A 24291-nucleotide genomic window follows, 5' to 3' on the forward strand; every position below is an offset into this window, starting at 1 on the left:
TGTATGGGGGTTTCATAGTTTATCAGGATCCTGCCAGTAGTGTATGGGGTTTTCACAGTGTATAAGGATCCTGCCAGGTGTGTATGGGGTTTTCACAGTGGATCAGTATCCTGCCAGGTGTATATCGGTTTTTCGCAGTGTATCAGGATCATGCCAAGTGTGTATGGGGGTATCATATTTTAGCAGGAAACTGCCAGGTGTGTATGAAGGTTTCATAGTTTATCAGGATCCTGCCAGTGTGTATGGGGTTTTCACAGTGTATCAGGTTCCTGCCAGGTGTGTATGGGGGTTTCTTAGTTTATCAGGATTCTGCCAGGTGTGTATGGGGGTTTCATAGTTTATCAGGATCCTGCCAGGTGTGTATGGGGTTTTCACAGTGTATCAGGATCCTGCCAGGTGTGTATGGGGTTTTCACAGTGTATCAGGATCCTGCCAGGTGTGTATGGGGTTTTCGCAGTGTATCAGGATCCTGCCAGGTGTGTATGGGGTTTTCACAGTGGATCAGGATCCTTCCACGTGTGTATGAGTTTTTCACAGTTTATCAGGATCCTGCCAGGTGTGTATCGGGGTTTCACAGTTCATCAGGATCCTGCCAGGTGTGTATGGGGTTTTCACAGTGTATCAGGGTCCTGCCAGGTGTGTATGGGTGTTTCACAGTGTATCAGGGTCCTGCCAGGTGAGTATGGGGTTTTCACAGTGGATCAGGATCCTGCCAGGTGTGTATGGGGTTTTCACAGTTTAGCAGGATCCTGCCAGGTGTGTATGGGGGTTGCACAGTTTATCAGTATCCTGCCAGGTGTGTATGGGGTTTTCACAGTTTAGCAGGATCCTGCCAGGTGTGTATGGGGGTTTCATAGTGTATCAGGATCCTGCCAGGTGTGTATGGGGTTTTCACAGTGTATCAGGATCCTGCCAGGTGTGTATGGGGTTTTCACAGTGGATCAGGATCCTGCCAGGTGTGTATGGGGTTTTCACAGTTTAGCAGGATCCTGCCAGGTGTGTATGGGGGTTTCACAGTTTATCAGGATCCAGCCAGGTGTGTATGGGGTTTTCACAGTGTATCAGGGTCCTGCCAGGTGTGTATGGGTGTTTCACAGTGTATCAGGGTCCTGCCAGGTGAGGATGGCGTTTTCACAGTGTATCAGGTTCCTGCCTGTTGAGTATGGGGTTTTCACAGATTATCAGTATCCTGCAAGGTCTGTATGGGGGTTTCACAGTTTATCAGGATCCTGCCAGGTCTGTGTGGGGTTTTCACAGTTTATCAGGTTCCTGCCAGGTATGTATGGGTATTTCACAGTTTATCAGGATTCTGCCAGGTGTCTATGGGTTTTAACAGTTTGTCAGGATCCTGCCAGGTGTGCATGGGGGTTTCACAGTTTATCAGGATCCTGCAAGGTGAGTATGGGGTTTTCAAAGTTTAGCAGGATCCTGCCAGGTGTGTATGGGGGTTTCACAGTTTATCAGGATCCTGCCAAGTGTGTATGGGGTTTTCACAGTGTATCAGGGTCCTGCCAGGTGTGTACACGGGTTTCATATTTTATCAGGATCCTGCCAGGTGTGTATGGGGTTTTCATAGTGTATCAGGATCCTGCCAGGTGTGTATGGGGTTTTCACAGTGGATCAGGATCCTGCCAGGTGTGTATGGGGTTTTCACAGTGTATCAGGATCCTGCCAGGTTTGTATGGGTTTTTCACAGTGGATCAGTATCCTGCCAGGTGTGTATGGGGATTTCACAGTTTATCAGGATCCTGCTATGTGTGTTTGGGTTTTCACAGTTTATCAGGATCCTGCCAGGTGTGCATAGCGGCTTCACAGTTTATCAGGATCCTGCCAGGTGTGTATGGGGCTCTCACAGTTTATCAGGATCCTGCCAGGTGTGTCTGGGGTTTTCACAGTTTATCAGGATCCTGCCAGGTGTGTATGGGGGTTTCATAGTTTATCAGGATCCTGCCAGGTGTGTATGGGGTTTTCACAGTGTATAAGGATCCTGCCAGGTGTGTATGGGGTTTTCACAGTGGATCAGGATCCTGCCAGGTGTGTATGGGGTTTTCACAGTGTATCAGGATTTTGCCAGGTGTGTATGGGGGTATCATATTTTATCAGGAAACTGCCAGGTGTGTATGAAGGTTTCATAGTTTATCAGGATCCTGCCAGGTGTGTATGGGGTTTTCACAGTGTATCAGGATCCTGCCAGGTGTGTATGGGGGTTTCTTAGTTTATCAGGATTCTGCCATGTGTGTATGGGGGTTTCATAGTTAATCAGGATCCTGCCAGGTGTGTATAGGGTTTTCACAGTGTATCAGGATCCTGCCAGGAGTGTATGGGGTTTTCACAGTGGATCAGGATCCTGCCAGGTGTGTATGGGGTTTTCACAGTTTAGCGGGATCCTGCCAGGTGTGCATGGGGGTTTCACAGTTTATCAGGATCCTGCCAGGTGTGTATGGGGTTTTCACAGTGGATCAGGATCCTGCCAGGTGTGGATGGGGTTTTCAAATTTTGTCAGGATCCTGCCAGGTGTGCATGGGGTTTTCACAGTGTATCAGGATCCTGCCAGGTGTTTATGGCGTTTCACAGTGTATCAGGATCCTGCCAGGTGTGCATGGGGTTTTCACAGTGGATCAGGATCCTGCCAGGTGTGTCTGAGGTTTTCATATTTTATCAGGATCCTGCCAGGTGTGTATGGGGGTCTCACAGTATATCAGGAACATGCCAGGTGTGCATGGGGTTTCACAGTGTATCAGGATCCTGCCAGGTGTGTATGGGGTTTTCACAGTGGATCAGTTTCCTGCCAAATGTGTCTGGGGTTTTCACAGTTTATCAGGATCCTGCCAGGTGTGTATGGGGTTTTCATTGTTTATCATGATCCTGCCAAGTGTGTCTGTGGTTTTCACAGTGTATCAGGATCCTGTCAGGTATGTATGGGGTTTCACAGTGTATCAGGATCCTGCCAGGTGCGTATGGGGTTTTCACAGTGTGTCAGGATCCTGCCAGGTGTGTATGGGGGTTCCACAGTGTATCAGGATCCTGCCAGGTGTGTATTTGGGTTTCACAGTGTATCAGTATCCTGCCAGGTGTCTATGGGATTTTCACAGTGGATGAGGATCCTGCCAGGTGTGCATGGGGGTTTCACAGTTGATCAGGTTCCTGCCAGGTGTGTATGGGGTTTTCACAGTGTATCAGGATCCTGTCAGGTGTGTATGGGGGTTTCACAGTGGATCAATGTCCTGCCAGGTGTGCATGGGGTTTTCACAGTGTATCAGGATATGCCAGGTGTTTATGGGGTTCTCACATTGTATCGGGATCCTGCCAGGTGTGTGCACGGGTTTCATAGTTTATCAGGATCCTGCCAGGAGTGTATGGGGTTTTCACAGTGTATCAGCATCCTGCCAGGTGTGTATGGGGGTTTCATAGTTTATCTGGATCCTGACCGGTGTGTATGGGGGTTTCACAGTTTATCAGGATCCTGCCAGGTGTGTATGGGGGTTTCATAGTGTATCAGGGTCCTGCCAGGTGAGTGTGGGGGTTTCACAGTTTATCAGGATCCTGCCAGGTGTGGATGGGGTTTTCACAGTTTATCAGGACCCTGCCAGATTTGTATATGGATTTCACAGTTTATCAGGATCCTGCTAGGTGTGTATGGGTTTTCACAGTTTATCAGGATCCTGCCAGGTGTGCATGGGGGTTTCACAGTTTATCAGGATCCTGCCAGGTGTGTAGGGGGCTCTCACAGTTTATCAGGATCCTGCCAGGAGTGTCTGGGGTTTTCACAGTTTATCAGGATCCTGCCAGGTGTGTATGGGGGTTTCATAGTTTATCAGGATCCTGCCAGTAGTGTATGGGGTTTTCACAGTGTATAAGGATCCTGCCAGGTGTGTATGGGGTTTTCACAGTGGATCAGTATCCTGCCAGGTGTATATCGGTTTTTCGCAGTGTATCAGGATCATGCCAAGTGTGTATGGGGGTATCATATTTTAGCAGGAAACTGCCAGGTGTGTATGAAGGTTTCATAGTTTATCAGGATCCTGCCAGTGTGTATGGGGTTTTCACAGTGTATCAGGTTCCTGCCAGGTGTGTATGGGGGTTTCTTAGTTTATCAGGATTCTGCCAGGTGTGTATGGGGGTTTCATAGTTTATCAGGATCCTGCCAGGTGTGTATGGGGTTTTCACAGTGTATCAGGATCCTGCCAGGTGTGTATGGGGTTTTCACAGTGTATCAGGATCCTGCCAGGTGTGTATGGGGTTTTCGCAGTGTATCAGGATCCTGCCAGGTGTGTATGGGGTTTTCACAGTGGATCAGGATCCTTCCACGTGTGTATGAGTTTTTCACAGTTTATCAGGATCCTGCCAGGTGTGTATCGGGGTTTCACAGTTCATCAGGATCCTGCCAGGTGTGTATGGGGTTTTCACAGTGTATCAGGGTCCTGCCAGGTGTGTATGGGTGTTTCACAGTGTATCAGGGTCCTGCCAGGTGAGTATGGGGTTTTCACAGTGGATCAGGATCCTGCCAGGTGTGTATGGGGTTTTCACAGTTTAGCAGGATCCTGCCAGGTGTGTATGGGGGTTGCACAGTTTATCAGTATCCTGCCAGGTGTGTATGGGGTTTTCACAGTTTAGCAGGATCCTGCCAGGTGTGTATGGGGGTTTCATAGTGTATCAGGATCCTGCCAGGTGTGTATGGGGTTTTCACAGTGTATCAGGATCCTGCCAGGTGTGTATGGGGTTTTCACAGTGGATCAGGATCCTGCCAGGTGTGTATGGGGTTTTCACAGTTTAGCAGGATCCTGCCAGGTGTGTATGGGGGTTTCACAGTTTATCAGGATCCAGCCAGGTGTGTATGGGGTTTTCACAGTGTATCAGGGTCCTGCCAGGTGTGTATGGGTGTTTCACAGTGTATCAGGGTCCTGCCAGGTGAGGATGGCGTTTTCACAGTGTATCAGGTTCCTGCCTGTTGAGTATGGGGTTTTCACAGATTATCAGTATCCTGCAAGGTCTGTATGGGGGTTTCACAGTTTATCAGGATCCTGCCAGGTCTGTGTGGGGTTTTCACAGTTTATCAGGTTCCTGCCAGGTATGTATGGGTATTTCACAGTTTATCAGGATTCTGCCAGGTGTCTATGGGTTTTAACAGTTTGTCAGGATCCTGCCAGGTGTGCATGGGGGTTTCACAGTTTATCAGGATCCTGCAAGGTGAGTATGGGGTTTTCAAAGTTTAGCAGGATCCTGCCAGGTGTGTATGGGGGTTTCACAGTTTATCAGGATCCTGCCAAGTGTGTATGGGGTTTTCACAGTGTATCAGGGTCCTGCCAGGTGTGTACACGGGTTTCATATTTTATCAGGATCCTGCCAGGTGTGTATGGGGTTTTCATAGTGTATCAGGATCCTGCCAGGTGTGTATGGGGTTTTCACAGTGGATCAGGATCCTGCCAGGTGTGTATGGGGTTTTCACAGTGTATCAGGATCCTGCCAGGTTTGTATGGGTTTTTCACAGTGGATCAGTATCCTGCCAGGTGTGTATGGGGATTTCACAGTTTATCAGGATCCTGCTATGTGTGTTTGGGTTTTCACAGTTTATCAGGATCCTGCCAGGTGTGCATAGCGGCTTCACAGTTTATCAGGATCCTGCCAGGTGTGTATGGGGCTCTCACAGTTTATCAGGATCCTGCCAGGTGTGTCTGGGGTTTTCACAGTTTATCAGGATCCTGCCAGGTGTGTATGGGGGTTTCATAGTTTATCAGGATCCTGCCAGGTGTGTATGGGGTTTTCACAGTGTATAAGGATCCTGCCAGGTGTGTATGGGGTTTTCACAGTGGATCAGGATCCTGCCAGGTGTGTATGGGGTTTTCACAGTGTATCAGGATTTTGCCAGGTGTGTATGGGGGTATCATATTTTATCAGGAAACTGCCAGGTGTGTATGAAGGTTTCATAGTTTATCAGGATCCTGCCAGGTGTGTATGGGGTTTTCACAGTGTATCAGGATCCTGCCAGGTGTGTATGGGGGTTTCTTAGTTTATCAGGATTCTGCCATGTGTGTATGGGGGTTTCATAGTTAATCAGGATCCTGCCAGGTGTGTATAGGGTTTTCACAGTGTATCAGGATCCTGCCAGGAGTGTATGGGGTTTTCACAGTGGATCAGGATCCTGCCAGGTGTGTATGGGGTTTTCACAGTTTAGCGGGATCCTGCCAGGTGTGCATGGGGGTTTCACAGTTTATCAGGATCCTGCCAGGTGTGTATGGGGTTTTCACAGTGGATCAGGATCCTGCCAGGTGTGGATGGGGTTTTCAAATTTTGTCAGGATCCTGCCAGGTGTGCATGGGGTTTTCACAGTGTATCAGGATCCTGCCAGGTGTTTATGGCGTTTCACAGTGTATCAGGATCCTGCCAGGTGTGCATGGGGTTTTCACAGTGGATCAGGATCCTGCCAGGTGTGTCTGAGGTTTTCATATTTTATCAGGATCCTGCCAGGTGTGTATGGGGGTCTCACAGTATATCAGGAACATGCCAGGTGTGCATGGGGTTTCACAGTGTATCAGGATCCTGCCAGGTGTGTATGGGGTTTTCACAGTGGATCAGTTTCCTGCCAAATGTGTCTGGGGTTTTCACAGTTTATCAGGATCCTGCCAGGTGTGTATGGGGTTTTCATTGTTTATCATGATCCTGCCAAGTGTGTCTGTGGTTTTCACAGTGTATCAGGATCCTGTCAGGTATGTATGGGGTTTCACAGTGTATCAGGATCCTGCCAGGTGCGTATGGGGTTTTCACAGTGTGTCAGGATCCTGCCAGGTGTGTATGGGGGTTCCACAGTGTATCAGGATCCTGCCAGGTGTGTATTTGGGTTTCACAGTGTATCAGTATCCTGCCAGGTGTCTATGGGATTTTCACAGTGGATGAGGATCCTGCCAGGTGTGCATGGGGGTTTCACAGTTGATCAGGTTCCTGCCAGGTGTGTATGGGGTTTTCACAGTGTATCAGGATCCTGTCAGGTGTGTATGGGGGTTTCACAGTGGATCAATGTCCTGCCAGGTGTGCATGGGGTTTTCACAGTGTATCAGGATATGCCAGGTGTTTATGGGGTTCTCACATTGTATCGGGATCCTGCCAGGTGTGTGCACGGGTTTCATAGTTTATCAGGATCCTGCCAGGAGTGTATGGGGTTTTCACAGTGTATCAGCATCCTGCCAGGTGTGTATGGGGGTTTCATAGTTTATCTGGATCCTGACCGGTGTGTTTGGGGGTCTCATAGTTTATCAGTATCCTGCCAGTTGTGTATGGGGGTTTCACAGTGGATCAATGTCCTGCCAGGTGTGTGTGGGGTTTTCACAGTGGATCAGGATATGCCAGGTGTGTATGGGGTTTTCACAGTGTATCAGGATCCTGCCAGGTGTGTATACGGGTTTCATAGTTTATCAGGATCTTGCCAGGTGTGTATGGGGTTTTCACAGTGTATCAGGATCCTGCCAGGTGTGTATGGGGGTTTCATAGTTTATCAGGAAACTGCCTGGTGTGTTTGGGGGTTTCATAGTTTATCAGGATCCTGCCAGGTGTGTATGGGTTTTTCACAGTGTATCAGGATCCTGCCAGGTGTGTATGGGGTTTTCACAGTGGATCAGGATCCTGCCAGGTGTGTATGGGGTTTTCACATTGTACCAGGATCCTGCCAGGTGTGTACGGGGTTTTCACGGTGGATCAGGATCCTGCCAGGTGTGTATGGGGTTTTCACAGTTTAGCAGGATCCTGCCAAGTGTGTATGGGGTTTTCACAGTTTATCAGGATCCTGCCAGGTGTGTATGGGGGTTTCACAGTGTATCAGGGTCCTGCCAGGTGAGTATGGGGGTTTCACAGTTTATCAGGATCCTGCCAGGTGTGTATGGGGTTTTCACAGTTTAGCAGGATCCTGCCAAGTGTGTATGGGGGTTTCACAGTTTATCAGGATCCTGCCCGGTGTGTATGGGGCTCTCACAGTTTATCTGGATCCTGCCAGGTGTGTCTGGGGTTTTCACAGTTTATCAGAATCCTGCCAGGTGTGTATAGGGGTTTCATAGTTTATCAGGATCCTGCCAGGTGTGTATGGGGTTTTCACAGTGTATAAGTATCCTGCAAGGTGTGTCTGGGGTTTTCACAGTGGATCAGGATCCTGCCAGGTGTGTATAGGGTTTTCACAGTGTATCAGGATCCTGCCAGGTGTGTATGGGGGTATCATATTTTATCAAGAAACTGCCAGGTGTCTATGAAGGTTTCATAGTTTATCAGGATCCTGCCAGGTGTGTATGGGGTTTTCACAGTGTATCAGGATCCTGCCAGGTGTGTATGGGGTTTTCTTAGTTTATCAGGATTCTGCCATGTGTGTATGGGGGTTTCATAGTTTATCAGGATCCTGCCAGGTGTGTATGGGGTTTTCACAGTGTATCAGGATCCTGCCAGGTGTGTATGGGGTTTTCACAGTGGATCAGGATCCTGCCAGGTGTGTATGGGATTTTCGCAGTGTATCAGGATCCTGCCAGGTGTGTATGGGGTTTTCACAGTGGATCAGGATCCTTCCAGGTGTGTATGGATTTTTCACAGTTTAGCAGGATCCTGCCAGGTGTGTATGGGGGTTTCACAGTTTATCAGGATCCTGCCAAGTATGTATGGGGTTTTCACAGTGTATCAGGGTCCTGCCAGGTGTGTACACGGGTTTCATATTTTATCAGGATCCTGCCAGGTGTGTATGGGGTTTTCATAGTGTATCAGGATCCTGCAAGGTGTGTATGGGGTTTTCACAGTGGATCAGGATCCTGCCAAGTGTGTATGGGGTTTTCACAGTGTATTAGGATCCTGCCAGGTTTGTATGGGTTGTTCACAGTGGATCAGGATCCTGCCAGGTGTGGATGGGGTTTTCACAGTTTAGCAGCATCCTGCCAGGTGTGTATGGGGGTTTCACAGTTTATCAGGATCCTGCCAGGTGTGTATGGGGGTTTCTTAGTGTATCAGGGTCCTGCCAGGTGAGTGTGGGGGTTTCACAGTTTATCAGGATCCTGCCAGGTGTGGATGGGGTTTTCACAGTTTATCAGGACCCTGCCAGATTTGTATATGGATTTCACAGTTTATCAGGATCCTGCTAGGTGTGTATGGGTTTTCACAGTTTATCAGGATCCTGCCAGGTGTGCATGGGTGTTTCACAGTTTATCAGGATCCTGCCAGGTGTGTAGGGGGCTCTCACTGTTTATCAGGATCCTGCCAGGTGTGTCTGGGGTTTTCACAGTTTATCAGGATCCTGCCAGGTGTGTATGGGGGTTTCATAGTTTATCAGGATCCTGCCAGTAGTGTATGGGGTTTTCACAGTGTATAAGGATCCTGCCAGGTGTGTATGGGGTTTTCACAGTGGATCAGTATCCTGCCAGGTGTATATCGGTTTTTCGCAGTGTATCAGGATCATGCCAAGTGTGTATGGGGGTATCATATTTTAGCAGGAAACTGCCAGGTGTGTATGAAGGTTTCATAGTTTATCAGGATCCTGCCAGGTGTGTATGGGGTTTTCACAGTGTATCAGGTTCCTGCCAGGTGTGTATGGGGGTTTCTTAGTTTATCAGGATTCTGCCAGGTGTGTATGGGGGTTTCATAGTTTATCAGGATCCTGCCAGGTGTGTATGGGGTTTTCACAGTGTATCAGGATCCTGCCAGGTGTGTATGGGGTTTTCACAGTGGATCAGGATCCTGCCAGGTGTGTATGGGGTTTTCGCAGTGTATCAGGATCCTGCCAGGTGTGTATGGGGTTTTCACAGTGGATCAGGATCCTTCCACGTGTGTATGGGTTTTTCACAGTTTAGCAGGATCCTGCCAGGTGTGTATCGGGGTTTCACAGTTCATCAGGATCCTGCCAGGTGTGTATGGGGTTTTCACAGTGTATCAGGGTCCTGCCAGGTGTGTATGGGAGTTTCACAGTGTATCAGGGTCCTGCCAGGTGAGTATGGGGTTTTCACAGTGGATCAGGATCCTGCCAGGTGTGTATGGGGTTTTCACAGTTTAGCAGGATCCTGCCAGGTGTGTATGGGGGTTGCACAGTTTATCAGTATCCTGCCAGGTGTTTATGGGGTTTTCACAGTTTAGCAGGATCCTGCCAGGTGTGTATGGGGGTTTCATAGTGTATCAGGATCCTGCCAGGTGTGTATGGGGTTTTCACAGTGTATCAGGATCCTGCCAGGTGTGTATGGGGTTTTCACAGTGGATCAGGATCCTGCCAGGTGTGTATGGGGTTTTCACAGTTTAGCAGGATCCTGCCAGGTGTGTATGGGGGTTTCACAGTTTATCAGGATCCAGCCAGGTGTGTATGGGGTTTTCACAGTGTATCAGGGTCCTGCCAGGTGTGTATGGGTGTTTCACAGTGTATCAGGGTCCTGCCAGGTGAGTATGGCGTTTTCACAGTGTATCAGGTTCCTGCCTGTTGAGTATGGGGTTTTCACAGATTATCAGTATCCTGCAAGGTCTGTATGGGGGTTTCACAGTTTATCAGGATCCTGCCAGGTCTGTGTGGGGTTTTCACAGTTTATCAGGTTCCTGCCAGGTGTGTATGGGTATTTCACAGTTTATCAGGATTCTGCCAGGTGTCGATGGGCTTTAACAGTTTGTCAGGATCCTGCCAGGTGTGCATGGGGGTTTCACAGTTTATCAGGATCCTGCAAGGTGAGTATGGGGTTTTCAAAGTTTAGCAGGATCCTGCCAGGTGTGTATGGGGGTTTCACAGTTTATCAGGATCCTGCCAAGTGTGTATGGGGTTTTCACAGTGTATCAGGGTCCTGCCAGGTGTGTACACGGGTTTCATATTTTATCAGGATCCTGCCAGGTGTGTATGGGGTTTTCATAGTGTATCAGGATCCTGCCAGGTGTGTATGGGGTTTTCACAGTGGATCAGGATCCTGCCAGGTGTGTATGGGGTTTTCACAGTGTATCAGGATCCTGCCAGGTTTGTATGGGTTTTTCACAGTGGATCAGTATCCTGCCAGGTGTGTATGGGGATTTCACAGTTTATCAGGATCCTGCTAGGTGTGTTTGGGTTTTCACAGTTTATCAGGATCCTGCCAGGTGTGCATAGCGGCTTCACAGTTTATCAGGATCCTGCCAGGTGTGTATGGGGCTCTCACAGTTTATCAGGATCCTGCCAGGTGTGTCTGGGGTTTTCACAGTTTATCAGGATCCTGCCAGGTGTGTATGGGGGTTTCATAGTTTATCAGGATCCTGCCAGGTGTGTATGGGGTTTTCACAGTGTATAAGGATCCTGCCAGGTGTGTATGGGGTTTTCACAGTGGATCAGGATCCTGCCAGGTGTGTATGGGGTTTTCACAGTGTATCAGGATTTTGCCAGGTGTGTATGGGGGTATCATATTTTATCAGGAAACTGCCAGGTGTGTATGAAGGTTTCATAGTTTATCAGGATCCTGCCAGGTGTGTATGGGGTTTTCACAGTGTATCAGGATCCTGCCAGGTGTGTATGGGGGTTTCTTAGTTTATCAGGATTCTGCCATGTGTGTATGGGTGTTTCATAGTTAATCAGGATCCTGCCAGGTGTGTATGGGGTTTTCACAGTGTATCAGGATCCTGCCAGGTGTGTATGGGGTTTTCACAGTGGATCAGGATCCTGCCAGGTGTGTATGGGGTTTTCACGGTTTAGCGGGATCCTGCCAGGTGTGCATGGGGGTTTCACAGTTTATCAGGATCCTGCCAGGTGTGTATGGGGTTTTCACAGTGGATCAGGATCCTGCCAGGTGTGGATGGGGTTTTCAAATTTTGTCAGGATCCTGCCAGGTGTGCATGGGGTTTTCACAGTGTATCAGGATCCTGCCAGGTGTTTATGGCGTTTCACAGTGTATCAGGATCCTGCCAGGTGTGCATGGGGTTTTCACAGTGGATCAGGATCCTGCCAGGTGTGTCTGGCGTTTTCATATTTTATCAGGATCCTGCCAGGTGTGTATGGGGGTCTCACAGTATATCAGGAACATGCCAGGTGTGCATGGGGTTTCACAGTGTATCAGGATCCTGCCAGGTGTGTATGGGGTTTTCACAGTGGATCAGTTTCCTGCCAAATGTGTCTGGGGTTTCACAGTTTATCAGGATCCTGCCAGGTGTGTATGGGGTTTTCATTGTTTATCATGATCCTGCCAAGTGTGCCTGTGGTTTTCACAGTGTATCAGGATCCTGTCAGGTATGTATGGGGTTTCACAGTGTATCAGGATCCTGCCAGGTGCGTATGGGGTTTTCACAGTGTGTCAGGATCCTGCCAGGTGTGTATGGGGGTTCCACAGTGTATCAGGATCCTGCCAGGTGTGTATTTGGGTTTCACAGTGTATCAGTATCCTGCCAGGTGTCTATGGGATTTTCACAGTGGATGAGGATCCTGCCAGGTGTGCATGGGGGTTTCACAGTTGATCAGGTTCCTGCCAGGTGTGTATGGGGTTTTCACAGTGTATCAGGATCCTGCCAGGTGTGTATGGGGGTTTCACAGTGGATCAATGTCCTGCCAGGTGTGCATGGGGTTTTCACAGTGTATCAGGATATGCCAGGTGTTTATGGGGTTCTCACATTGTATCGGGATCCTGCCAGGTGTGTGCACGGGTTTCATAGTTTATCAGGATCCTGCCAGGTGTGTATGGGGTTTTCACAGTGTATCAGCATCCTGCCAGGTGTGTATGGGGGTTTCATAGTTTATCTGGATCCTGACCGGTGTGTTTGGGGGTCTCATAGTTTATCAGGATCCTGCCAGGTGTGTATGGGTTTTTTCACAGTGTATCAGTATCCTGCCAGTTGTGTATGGGGGTTTCACAGTGGATCAATGTCCTGCCAGGTGTGTGTGGGGTTTTCACAGTGGATCAGGATATGCCAGGTGTGTATGGGGTTTTCACAGTGTATCAGGATCCTGCCAGGTGTGTATACGGGTTTCATAGTTTATCAGGATCCTGCCAGGTGTGTATGGGGTTTTCACAGTGTATCAGGATCCTGCCAGGTGTGTATGGGGGTTTCATAGTTTATCAGGAAACTGCCAGGTGTGTTTGGGGGTTTCATAGTTTATCAGGATCCTGCCAGGTGTGTATGGGTTTTTCACAGTGTATCAGGATCCTGCCAGGTGTGTATGGGGTTTTCACAGTGGATCAGTATCCTGCCAGGTGTGTATGGGGTTTTCACATTGTACCAGGATCCTGCCAGGTGTGTACGGGGTTTTCACGGTGTATCAGGATCCTGCCAGGTGTGTATGGGGTTTTCACAGTTTAGCAGGATCCTGCCAAGTGTGTATGGGGGTTTCACAGTTTATCAGGATCCTGCCAGGTGTGTATGGGGGTTTCACAGTGTATCAGGGTCCTGCCAGGTGAGTATGGGGGTTTCACAGTTTATCAGGATCCTGCCAGGTGTGGATGGGGTTTTCACAGTTTATCAGGATCCTGCCAGGTTTGTATGGGGATTTCGCTTTTATCAGGATCCTGCTAGGTTTGTATGGGTTTTCACAGTTTATCAGGATCCTGCCAGGTGTGCATGGGGGTTTCACAGTTTATCAGGATCCTGCCCGGTGTGTATGGGGCTCTCAGAGTTTATCAGGATCCTGCCAGGTGTGTCTGGGGTTTTCACAGTTTATCAGAATCCTGCCAGGTTTGTATAGGGGTTTCATAGTTTATCAGGATCCTGCCAGGTGTGTATGGGGTTTTCTCAGTGTATAAGTATCCTGCCAGGTGTGTCTGGGGTTTTCACAGTGGATCAGGATCCTGCCAGGTGTGTATAGGGTTTTCACAGTGTATCAGGATCCTGCCAGGTGTGTATGGGGGTATCATATTTTATCAGGAAACTGCCAGGTGTGTATGAAGGTTTCATAGTTTATCAGGATCCTGCCAGGTGTGTATGGGGTTTTCACAGTGTATCAGGATCCTGCCAGGTGTGTATGGGGGTTTCTTAGTTTATCAGGATTCTGCCAGGTGTGTATGGGGGTTTCATAGTTTATCAGGATCCTGCCAGGTGTGTATGGGGTTTTCACAGTGTATCAGGATCCTGCCAGGTGTGTATGGGGTTTTCACAGTGGATCAGGATCCTGCCAGGTGTGTATGGGATTTTCGCAGTGTATCAGGATCCTGCCAGGTGTGTATGGGGTTTTCACAGTGGATCAGGATCCTTCCAGGTGTGTGTGGATTTTTCACAGTTTGGCAGGATCCTGCCAGGTTTGTATGGGGGTTTCACAGTTTATCAGGATCCTGCCAAGTATGTATGGGGTTTTCACAGTGTATCAGGGTCCTGCCAGGTGTGTACACGGGTTTCATATTTTATCAGGATCCTGCCAGGTGTGTATGGGGTTTTCATAGTGTATCAGGATCCTGCAAGGTGTGTATGGGGTTTTCACAGTGTATCAGGATCCTGCCAGGTGTGTATGGGGGTTTCACAGTGGATCAATGTCCTGCCAGGTGTGCATGGGGTTTTCACAGTGTATCAGGATATGCCAGGTGTTTATGGGGTTCTCACATTGTATCGGGATCCTGCCAGGTGTGTGCACGGGTTTCATAGTTTATCAGGATCCTGCCAGGTGTGTATGGGGTTTTCACAGTGTATCAGCATCCTGCCAGGTGTGTATGGGGGTTTCATAGTTTATCTGGATCCTGACCGGTGTGTTTGGGGGTCTCATAGTTTATCAGGATCCTGCCAGGTGTGTATGGGTTTTTTCACAGTGTATCAGTATCCTGCCAGTTGTGTATGGGGGTTTCACAGTGGATCAATGTCCTGCCAGGTGTGTGTGGGGTTTTCACAGTGGATCAGGATATGCCAGGTGTGTATGGGGTTTTCACAGTGTATCAGGATCCTGCCAGGTGTGTATACGGGTTTCATAGTTTATCAGGATCCTGCCAGGTGTGTATGGGGTTTTCACAGTGTATCAGGATCCTGCCAGGTGTGTATGGGGGTTTCATAGTTTATCAGGAAACTGCCAGGTGTGTTTGGGGGTTTCATAGTTTATCAGGATCCTGCCAGGTGTGTATGGGTTTTTCACAGTGTATCAGGATCCTGCCAGGTGTGTATGGGGTTTTCCCAGTGGATCAGTATCCTGCCAGGTGTGTATGGGGTTTTCACATTGTACCAGGATCCTGCCAGGTGTGTACGGGGTTTTCACGGTGGATCAGGATCCTGCCAGGTGTGTATGGGGTTTTCACAGTTTAGCAGGATCCTGCCAAGTGTGTATGGGGGTTTCACAGTTTATCAGGATCCTGCCAGGTGTGTATGGGGGTTTCACAGTGTATCAGGGCCCTGCCAGGTGAGTATGGGGGTTTCACAGTTTATCAGGATCCTGCCAGGTGTGGATGGGGTTTTCACAGTTTATCAGGATCCTGCCAGGTTTGTATGGGGATTTCGCTTTTATCAGGATCCTGCTAGGTTTGTATGGGTTTTCACAGTTTATCAGGATCCTGCCAGGTGTGCATGGGGGTTTCACAGTTTATCAGGATCCTGCCCGGTGTGTATGGGGCTCTCACAGTTTATCAGGATCCTGCCAGGTGTGTCTGGGGTTTTCACAGTTTATCAGAATCCTGCCAGGTTTGTATAGGGGTTTCATAGTTTATCAGGATCCTGCCAGGTGTGTATGGGGTTTTCTCAGTGTATAAGTATCCTGCCAGGTGTGTCTGGGGTTTTCACAGTGGATCAGGATCCTGCCAGGTGTGTATAGGGTTTTCACAGTGTATCAGGATCCTGCCAGGTGTGTATGGGGGTATCATATTTTATCAGGAAACTGCCAGGTGTGTATGAAGGTTTCATAGTTTATCAGGATCCTGCCAGGTGTGTATGGGGTTTTCACAGTGTATCAGGATCCTGCCAGGTGTGTATGGGGGTTTCTTAGTTTATCAGGATTCTGCCAGGTGTGTATGGGGGTTTCATAGTTTATCAGGATCCTGCCAGGTGTGTATGGGGTTTTCACAGTGTATCAGGATCCTGCCAGGTGTGTATGGGGTTTTCACAGTGGATCAGGATCCTGCCAGGTGTGTATGGGATTTTCGCAGTGTATCAGGATCCTGCCAGGTGTGTATGGGGTTTTCACAGTGGATCAGGATCCTTCCAGGTGTGTGTGGATTTTTCACAGTTTAGCAGGATCCTGCCAGGTTTGTATGGGGGTTTCACAGTTTATCAGGATCCTGCCAAGTATGTATGGGGTTTTCACAGTGTATCAGGGTCCTGCCAGGTGTGTACACGGGTTTCATATTTTATCAGGATCCTGCCAGGTGTGTATGGGGTTTTCATAGTTTATCAGGATCCTGCAAGGTGTGTATGGGGCTTTCACAGTGGATCAGGATCCTGCCAAGTGTGTATGGGGTTTTCACAGTGTATTAGGATCCTGCCAGGTTTGTATGGGTTGTTCACAGTGGATCAGGATCCTGCCCGGTGTGGATGGGGTTTTCACTGTTTAGCAGCATCCTGCCAGGTGTGTATGGGGGTTTCACAGTTTATCAGGATCCTGCCAGGTGTGTATGGGGGTTTCATAGTGTATCAGGGTCCTGCCAGGTGAGTGTGGGGGTTTCACAGTTTATCAGGATCCTGCCAGGTGTGGATGGGGTTTTCACAGTTTATCAGGATCCTGCCAGGTTTGTACATGGATTTCACAGTTTATCAGGATCCTGCTAGGTGTGTATGGGTTTTCACAGTTTATCAGGATCCTGCCAGGTGTGTAGGGGGCTCTCACAGTTTATCAGGATCCTGCCAGGTGTGTCTGGGGTTTTCACAGTTTATCAGGATCCTGCCAGGTGTGTATGGGGGTTCCATAGTTTATCAGGATCCTGCCACGTGTGTATGGGGTTTTCACAGTGGATCAGTATCCTGCCAGGTGTGTATCGGTTTTTCGCAGTGTATCAGGATCATGCCAAGTGTGTATGGGGGTATCATATTTTAGCAGGAAACTGCCAGGTGTGTATGAAGGTTTCATAGTTTATCAGGATCCTGCCAGGTGTGTATGGGGTTTTCACAGTGTATCAGGTTCCTGCCAGGTGTGTATGGGGGTTTCTTAGTTTATCAGGATTCTGCCAGGTGTGTATGGGGGTTTCATAGTTTATCAGGATCCTGCCAGATGTGTATGGGGTTTTCACAGTGTATCAGGATCCTGCCAGGTGTGTATGGGGTTTTCACAGTGGATCAGGATCCTGCCAGGTGTGTATGGGGATTTCGCAGTGTATCAGGATCCTGCCAGATGTGTATGGGGTTTTCACAGTGGATCAGGATCCTTCCACGTGTGTATGGGTTTTTCACAGTTTAGCAGGATCCTGCCAGGTGTGTATCGGGGTTTCACAGTGTATCAGGATCCTGCCAGGTGTGTATGGGGTTTTCACAGTGTATCAGGGTCCAGCCAGGTGTGTATGGGTGTTTCACAGTGTATCAGGGTCCTGCCAGGTGAGTATGGGGTTTTCACAGTGGATCAGGATCCTGCCAGGTGTGTATGGGGTTTTCACAGTTTAGCAGGATCCTGCCAGGTGTGTATGGGGGTTGCACCGTTTATCAGGATCCTGCCAGGTGTGTATGGGGTTTTCACAGTTTAGCAGGATCCTGCCAGGTGTGTATGGGGGTTTCATAGTGTATCAGGATCCTGCCAGGTGTGTATGGGGGTTTCTTAGTTTATCAGGATTCTGCCAGGTGTGTATGGGGATTTCGCAGTGTATCAGGATCCTGCCAGATGTGTATGGGGTTTTCACAGTGGATCAGGATCCTTCCACGTGTGTATGGGTTTTTCACAGTTTTGCAGGATCCTGCCAGGTGTGTATCGGGGTTTCACAGTTCATCAGGATCCTGCCAGGTGTGTATGGGGTTTTCACAGTGTATCAGGGTCCAGCCAGGTGTGTATGGGTGTTTCACAGTGTATCAGGGTCCTGCCAGGTGAGTATGGGGTTTTCACAGTGGATCAGGATCCTGCCAGGTGTGTATCGGGTTTTCACAGTTTAGCAGGATCCTGCCAGGTGTGTATGGGGGTTGCACCGTTTATCAGGATCCTGCCAGGTGTGTATGGGGTTTTCACAGTTTAGCAGGATCCTGCCAGGTGTGTATGGGGGTTTCATAGTGTATCAGGATCCTGCCAGGTGTGTATGGGGGTTTCTTAGTTTATCAGGATTCTGCCAGGTGTGTATGGGGGTTTCATAGTTTATCAGGATCCTGCCAGGTGTGTATGGGGTTTTCACAGTGTATCAGGATCCTGCCAGGTGTGTATGGGGTTTTCACAGTGGATCAGGATCCTGCCAGGTGTGTATGGGATTTTCGCAGTGTATCAGGATCCTGCCAGGTGTGTATGGGGTTTTCACAGTGGATCAGGATCCTTCCAGGTGTGTATGGATTTTTCACAGTTTAGCAGGATCCTGCCAGGTGTGTATGGGGGTTTCACAGTTTATCAGGATCCTGCCAAGTATGTATGGGGTTTTCACAGTGTATCAGGGTCCTGCCAGGTGTGTACACGGGTTTCATAATTTATCAGGATCCTGCCAGGTGTGTATGGGGTTTTCATAGTGTATCAGGATCCTGCAAGGTGTGTATGGGGTTTTCACAGTGGATCAGGATCCTGCCAAGTGTGTATGGGGTTTTCACAGTGTATTAGGATCCTGCCAGGTTTGTATGGGTTGTTCACAGTGGATCAGGATCCTGCCAGGTGTGGATGGGGTTTTCACTGTTTAGCAGCATCCTGCCAGGTGTGTATGGGGTTTTCGCAGTGTATCAGGATCCTGCCAGGTGTGTATGGGGTTTTCACAGTGGATCAGGATCCTTCCACGTGTGTATGGGTTTTTCACAGTTTAGCAGGATCCTGCCAGGTGTGTATCGGGGTTTCACAGTTCATCAGGATCCTGCCAGGTGTGTATGGGGTTTTCACAGTGTATCAGGGTCCAGCCAGGTGTGTATGGGTGTTTCACAGTGTATCAGGGTCCTGCCAGGTGAGTATGGGGTTTTCACAGTGGATCAGGATCCTGCCAGGTGTGTATGGGGTTTTCACAGTTTAGCAGGATCCTGCCAGGTGTGTATGGGGGTTGCACCGTTTATCAGGATCCTGCCAGGTGTGTATGGGGTTTTCACAGTTTAGCAGGATCCTGCCAGGTGTGTATGGGGGTTTCATAGTGTATCAGGATCCTGCCAGGTGTGTATGGGGTTTTCACAGTGTATCAGGATCCTGCCAGGTGTGTATGGGGTTTTCACAGTGGATCAGGATCCTGCCAGGTGTGTATGGGGTTTTCACAGTTTAGCAGGATCCTGCCAGGTGTGTATGGGGGTTTCACAGTTTATCAGGATCCAGCCAGGTGTGTATGGGGTTTTCACAGTGTATCAGGGTCCTGCCAGGTGTGTATGGGTGTTTCACAGTGTATCAGGGTCCTGCCAGGTGAGTATGGCGTTTTCACAGTGTATCAGGTTCCTGCTGTTGAGTATGGGGTTTTCACAGTTTAGCAGGATCCTGCAAGGTCTGTATGGGGGTTTCACAGTTTATCAGGATCCTGCCAGGTCTGTGTGGGGTTTTCACAGTTTATCAGGATCCTGCCTGGTGTGTATGGGTATTTCACAGTTTATCAGGATTCTGCCAGGTGTCTATGGGTTTTAACAGTTTGTCAGGATCCTGCCAGGTGTGCATGGGGGTTTCACAGTTTATCAGGATCCTGCAAGGTGAGTATGGGGTTTTCAAAGTTTAGCAGGATCCTGCCAGGTGTGTATGGGGGTTTCACAGTTTATCAGGATCCTGCCAAGTGTGTATGGGGTTTTCACAGTGTATCAGGGTCCTGCCAGGTGTGTACACGGGTTTCATATTTTATCAGGATCCTGCCAGGTGTGTATGGGGTTTTCATAGTGTATCAGGATCCTGCCAGGTGTGTATGGGGTTTTCACAGTGGATCAGGATCCTGCCAGGTTTGTATGGGTTTTTCACAGTGGATCAGTATCCTGCCAGGTGTGTATGGGGTTTTCACTGTTTAGCAGCATCCTGCCAGGTGTGTATGGGGGTTTCACAGTTTAACAGGATCCTGACAGGTGTGTATGGGGGTTTCATAGTGTATCAGGGTCCTGCCAGGTGAGTATGGGGGTTTCACAGTTTATCAGGATCCTGCCAGGTGTGGATGGGGTTTTCACAGTTTATCAGGATCCTGCCTGGATTGTATGGGGATTTCACAGTTTATCAGGATCCTGCTCGGTGTGTATGGGTTTTCACAGTTTATCAGGATCCTGCCAGGTGTGCATGGGGGTTTCACAGTTTATCAGGATCCTGCCAGGTGTGTATGGGGCTCTCACAGTTTATCAGGATCCTGCCAGGTGTGTCTGGGGTTTTCACAGTTTATCAGTATCCTGCCAGGTGTGTATGGGGGTTTCATAGTTTATCAGGATCATGCCAGGTGTGTATGGGGTTTTCACAGTGTATAAGGATCCTGCCAGGTGTGTATGGGGTTTTCACAGTGGATCAGGATCCTGCCAGGTGTGTATGGGTTTTTCACAGTGTGTCAGGATCCTGCCAGGTGTGTATGGGGGTATCATATTTTATCAGGAAACTGCCAGGTGTGTATGAAGGTTTCATAGTTTCTCAGGATCCTGCCAGGTGTGTATGGGGTTTTCACAGTTTAGCAGGATCCTGCCAGGTGTGTATGGGGGTTTCACAGTTTATCAGGATCCTGCCAAGTGTGATGGGGTTTTCACCGTGTATCAGGGTCCTGCCAGGTGTGTACACGGGTTTCATATTTTATCAGGATCCTGCCAGGTGTGTATGGGGTTTTCATAGTGTATCAGGATCCTGCAAGGTGTGTATGGGGTTTTCACAGTGGATCAGGATCCTGCCAGGTGTGTATGGGGTTTTCACAGTGTATCAGGATCCTGCCAGGTTTGTATGGGTTTTTCACAGTGGATCAGGATCCTGCCAGGTGTGCATGGGGTTTTTACTGTTTAGCAGCATCCTGCCAGGTGTGTATGGGGGTTTCACAGTTTAACAGGATCCTGACAGGTGTGTATGGGGGTTTCATAGTTTATCAGGGTCCTGCCAGGTGAGTATGGGGGTTTCACAGTTTATCAGGATCCTGCCAGGTGTGTATGGGGCTCTCACAGTTTATCAGGATCCTGCCAGGTGTGTCTGGGGTTTTCACAGTTTATCAGTATCCTGCCAGGTGTGTATGGGGGTTTCATAGTTTATCAGGAACATGCCAGGTGTGTATGGGGTTTTCACAGTGTATAAGGATCCTGCCAGGTGTGTATGGGGTTTTCACAGTGGATCAGGATCCTGCCAGGTGTGTATGGGTTTTTCACAGTGCATCAGGATCCTGCCAGGTGTGTATGGGGGTATCATATTTTATCAGGAAACTGCCAGGTGTGTATGAAGGTTTCATAGTTTCTCAGGATCCTGCCAGGTGTGTATGGGGGTTTCACAGTTTATCAGGATCCTGCCAAGTGTGATGGGGTTTTCACCGTGTATCAGGGTCCTGCCAGGTGTGTACACGGGTTTCATATTTTATCAGGATCCTGCCAGGTGTGTATGGGGTTTTCATAGTGTATCAGGATCCTGCAAGGTGTGTATGGGGTTTTCACAGTGGATCAGGATCCTGCCAGGTGTGTATGGGGTTTTCACAGTGTATCAGGATCCTGCCAGGTTTGTATGGGTTTTTCACAGTGGATCAGGATCCTGCCAGGTGTGCATGGGGTTTTTACTGTGTAGCAGCATCCTGCCAGGTGTGTATGGGGGTTTCACAGTTTAACAGGATCCTGACAGGTGTGTATGGGGATTTCATAGTGTATCAGGGTCCTGCCAGGTGAGTATGGGGGTTTCACAGTTTATCAGGATCCTGCCAGGTGTGGATGGGGTTTTCACAGTTTATCAGGATCCTGCCAGGATTGTATGGGGATTTCACAGTTTATCAGGATCCTGCTAGGTGTGTATGGGTGTTCACATTTTATCAGGATCCTGCCAGGTGTGCATGGGGGTTTCACAGTTTATCAGGATCCTGCCAGGTATGTATGGGGCTCTCACAGTTTATCAGGATCCTGCCAGGTGTGTCTGGGGTTTTCACAGTTTATCAGTATCCTGCCAGGTGTGTATGGGGGTTTCATAGTTTATCAGGATCATGCCAGGTGTGTATGGGGTTTTCACAGTGTATAAGGATCCTGCCAGGTGTGTATGGGGTTTTCACAGTGGATCAGGATCCTGCCAGGTGTGTATGGGTTTTTCACAGTGTATCAGGATCCTGCCAGGTGTGTATGGGGGTATCATATTTTATCAGGAAACTGCCAGGAGTGTATGAAGGTTTCATAGTTTCTCAGGATCCTGCCAGGTGTGTATGGGGTTTTCACAGTGTATCAGGATCCTGCCAGGTGTGTATGGGGTTTTCTTAGTTTATCAGGATTCTGCCAGGTGTGTATGGGGGTTTCATAGTTTATCAGGATCCTGCCAGGTGTGTATGGGGTTTTCACAGTGTATCAGGATCCTGCCAGGTGTGTATGGGGTTTTCACAGTGGATCAGAATCCTGCCAGGTGTGTATGGGGTTTTCGCAGTGTATCAGGATCCTGCCAGGTGTGTATGGGGTTTTCACAGTGGATCAGGATCCTTCCAGGTGTGTATGGGTTTTTCACAGTTTAGCAGGATCCTGCCAGGTGTGTATGGGGGTTTCACAGTTTATCAGGATGCTGCCAGGTGTGCATGGGGTTTTCACAGTGTATCAGGGTCCTGCCCGGTGTGTATACGGGTTTCATAGTTTATCAGGATCCTGCCAGGTGTGTATGGGGTTTTCACAGTTTATCAGGATCCTGCCAGGTATGTATGGGGGTTTCATAGTTTATCAGGATCCTGCCAGGTATGTATGGGGGTTTCATAGTGTATCAGGATCCTGCCAGGTGTGTATGGGTGTTTCACAGTGTATCAGGATCCTGCCAGATGTGTATGGGGTTTTCACAGTGGATCAGGATCCTGCCAGGTGTGTATGGGTTTTTCACAGTTTAGCAGGATCCTGCCAGGTGTGTATGGGGGTTTCACAGTTTATCAGGATCCTGCCAGGTGTGTATGGGGTTTTCACAGTATATCAGGGTCCTGCCAGGTGTGTATGGGTGTTTCACAGTGTATCAGGGTCCTGCCAGGTGAGTATGTGGTTTTCACAGTGTATCAGTTTCCTGCCTGTTGAGTATGGGGTTTTCACAGATTATCAGGATCCTTCAAGGTCTGTATGGGGTTTACAAAGTGTATCAGGGTCCTGCCAGGTGTGTATGGGTGTTTCACAGTGTATCAGGGTCCTGCCAGGTGTGCATGGGGTTTTCACAGTTTATCAGGATCCTGCCAGGTGCGTATGGGTATTTCACAGTTTATCAGGATCCTGCCAGGTGTGTATGGGTTTTCACAGTTTATCAGGATCCTGCCAGAAGTGCATGGGGGTTTCACAGTGTATCAAGATCCTGCCAGGAGTGTATGGGGTTTTCACAGTTTATCAGGATCCGGCCAGGTGGGTCTGGGGATTTCACAGTTTATCAGGATCCTGCCGGGTGTGTATGGGGCTTTCATAGTTTATCAGGATCCTGCCAGGTGTGTATGGGGTTCTCACAGTTTATCAGGATCCTGCCAGGTGTGTCTGTGGTTTTCACAGTTTATAGGTATCCTGCCAGGTGTGTATGGGTGTTTCATAGTTTTCAGGATCCTGCCAGGTGTGTATGGGGTTTTCACAGTGTATAAGGATCCTGCCAGGTGTGTATGGGGTTTTCACAGTGGATCTGGATCCTGCCAGGTGTGTATGGGGTTTTCACAGTTTATCAGGATCCTGCCAGATGTGTATGGGGGTATCATAGTTTATCAGCAAACTGCCAGGTGTGTATGAAGGTTTCATAGTTTATCTGGATCCTGCCAGGTGTGTATGGGGTTTTCACAGTGGATCACGATCCTGCCAGGTGTCTATGGGGGTTTCATAGTTTATCAGGATTCTGCCAGGTGTGTATGGGGGTTTCATAGATTATCAGGATCCTGCCAGGTGTGTATGGGGTTTTCACAGTGTATCAGGATCCTGCCAGGTGTGTATGGGGTTTTCACAGTGGATCAGGATCCTGCCAGATGTGTATGGGATTTTCACAGTGGATCAGGATCCTGCCAGGTGTGTATGGGGTTTTCACAGTTTAGCAGGATCCTGCCAGGTGTGTATGGGGGTTTCACAGTTTATCAGGATCCTGCCAGGTGTGTATGGGGTTTTCACAGTATATCAGGGTCCTGCCAGGTGTGTATGGGTGTTTCACAGTGTATCAGGGTCCTGCCAGGTGAGTATGTGGTTTTCACAGTGTATCAGTTTCCTGCCTGTTGAGTTTGGGGTTTTCACAGATTATCAGGTTCCTGCAAGGTCTGTATGGGG

This window comes from Heterodontus francisci, chromosome 39 (assembly GCF_036365525.1).
Source record: "Heterodontus francisci isolate sHetFra1 chromosome 39, sHetFra1.hap1, whole genome shotgun sequence".
Classification (NCBI taxonomy): domain Eukaryota; kingdom Metazoa; phylum Chordata; class Chondrichthyes; order Heterodontiformes; family Heterodontidae; genus Heterodontus; species Heterodontus francisci.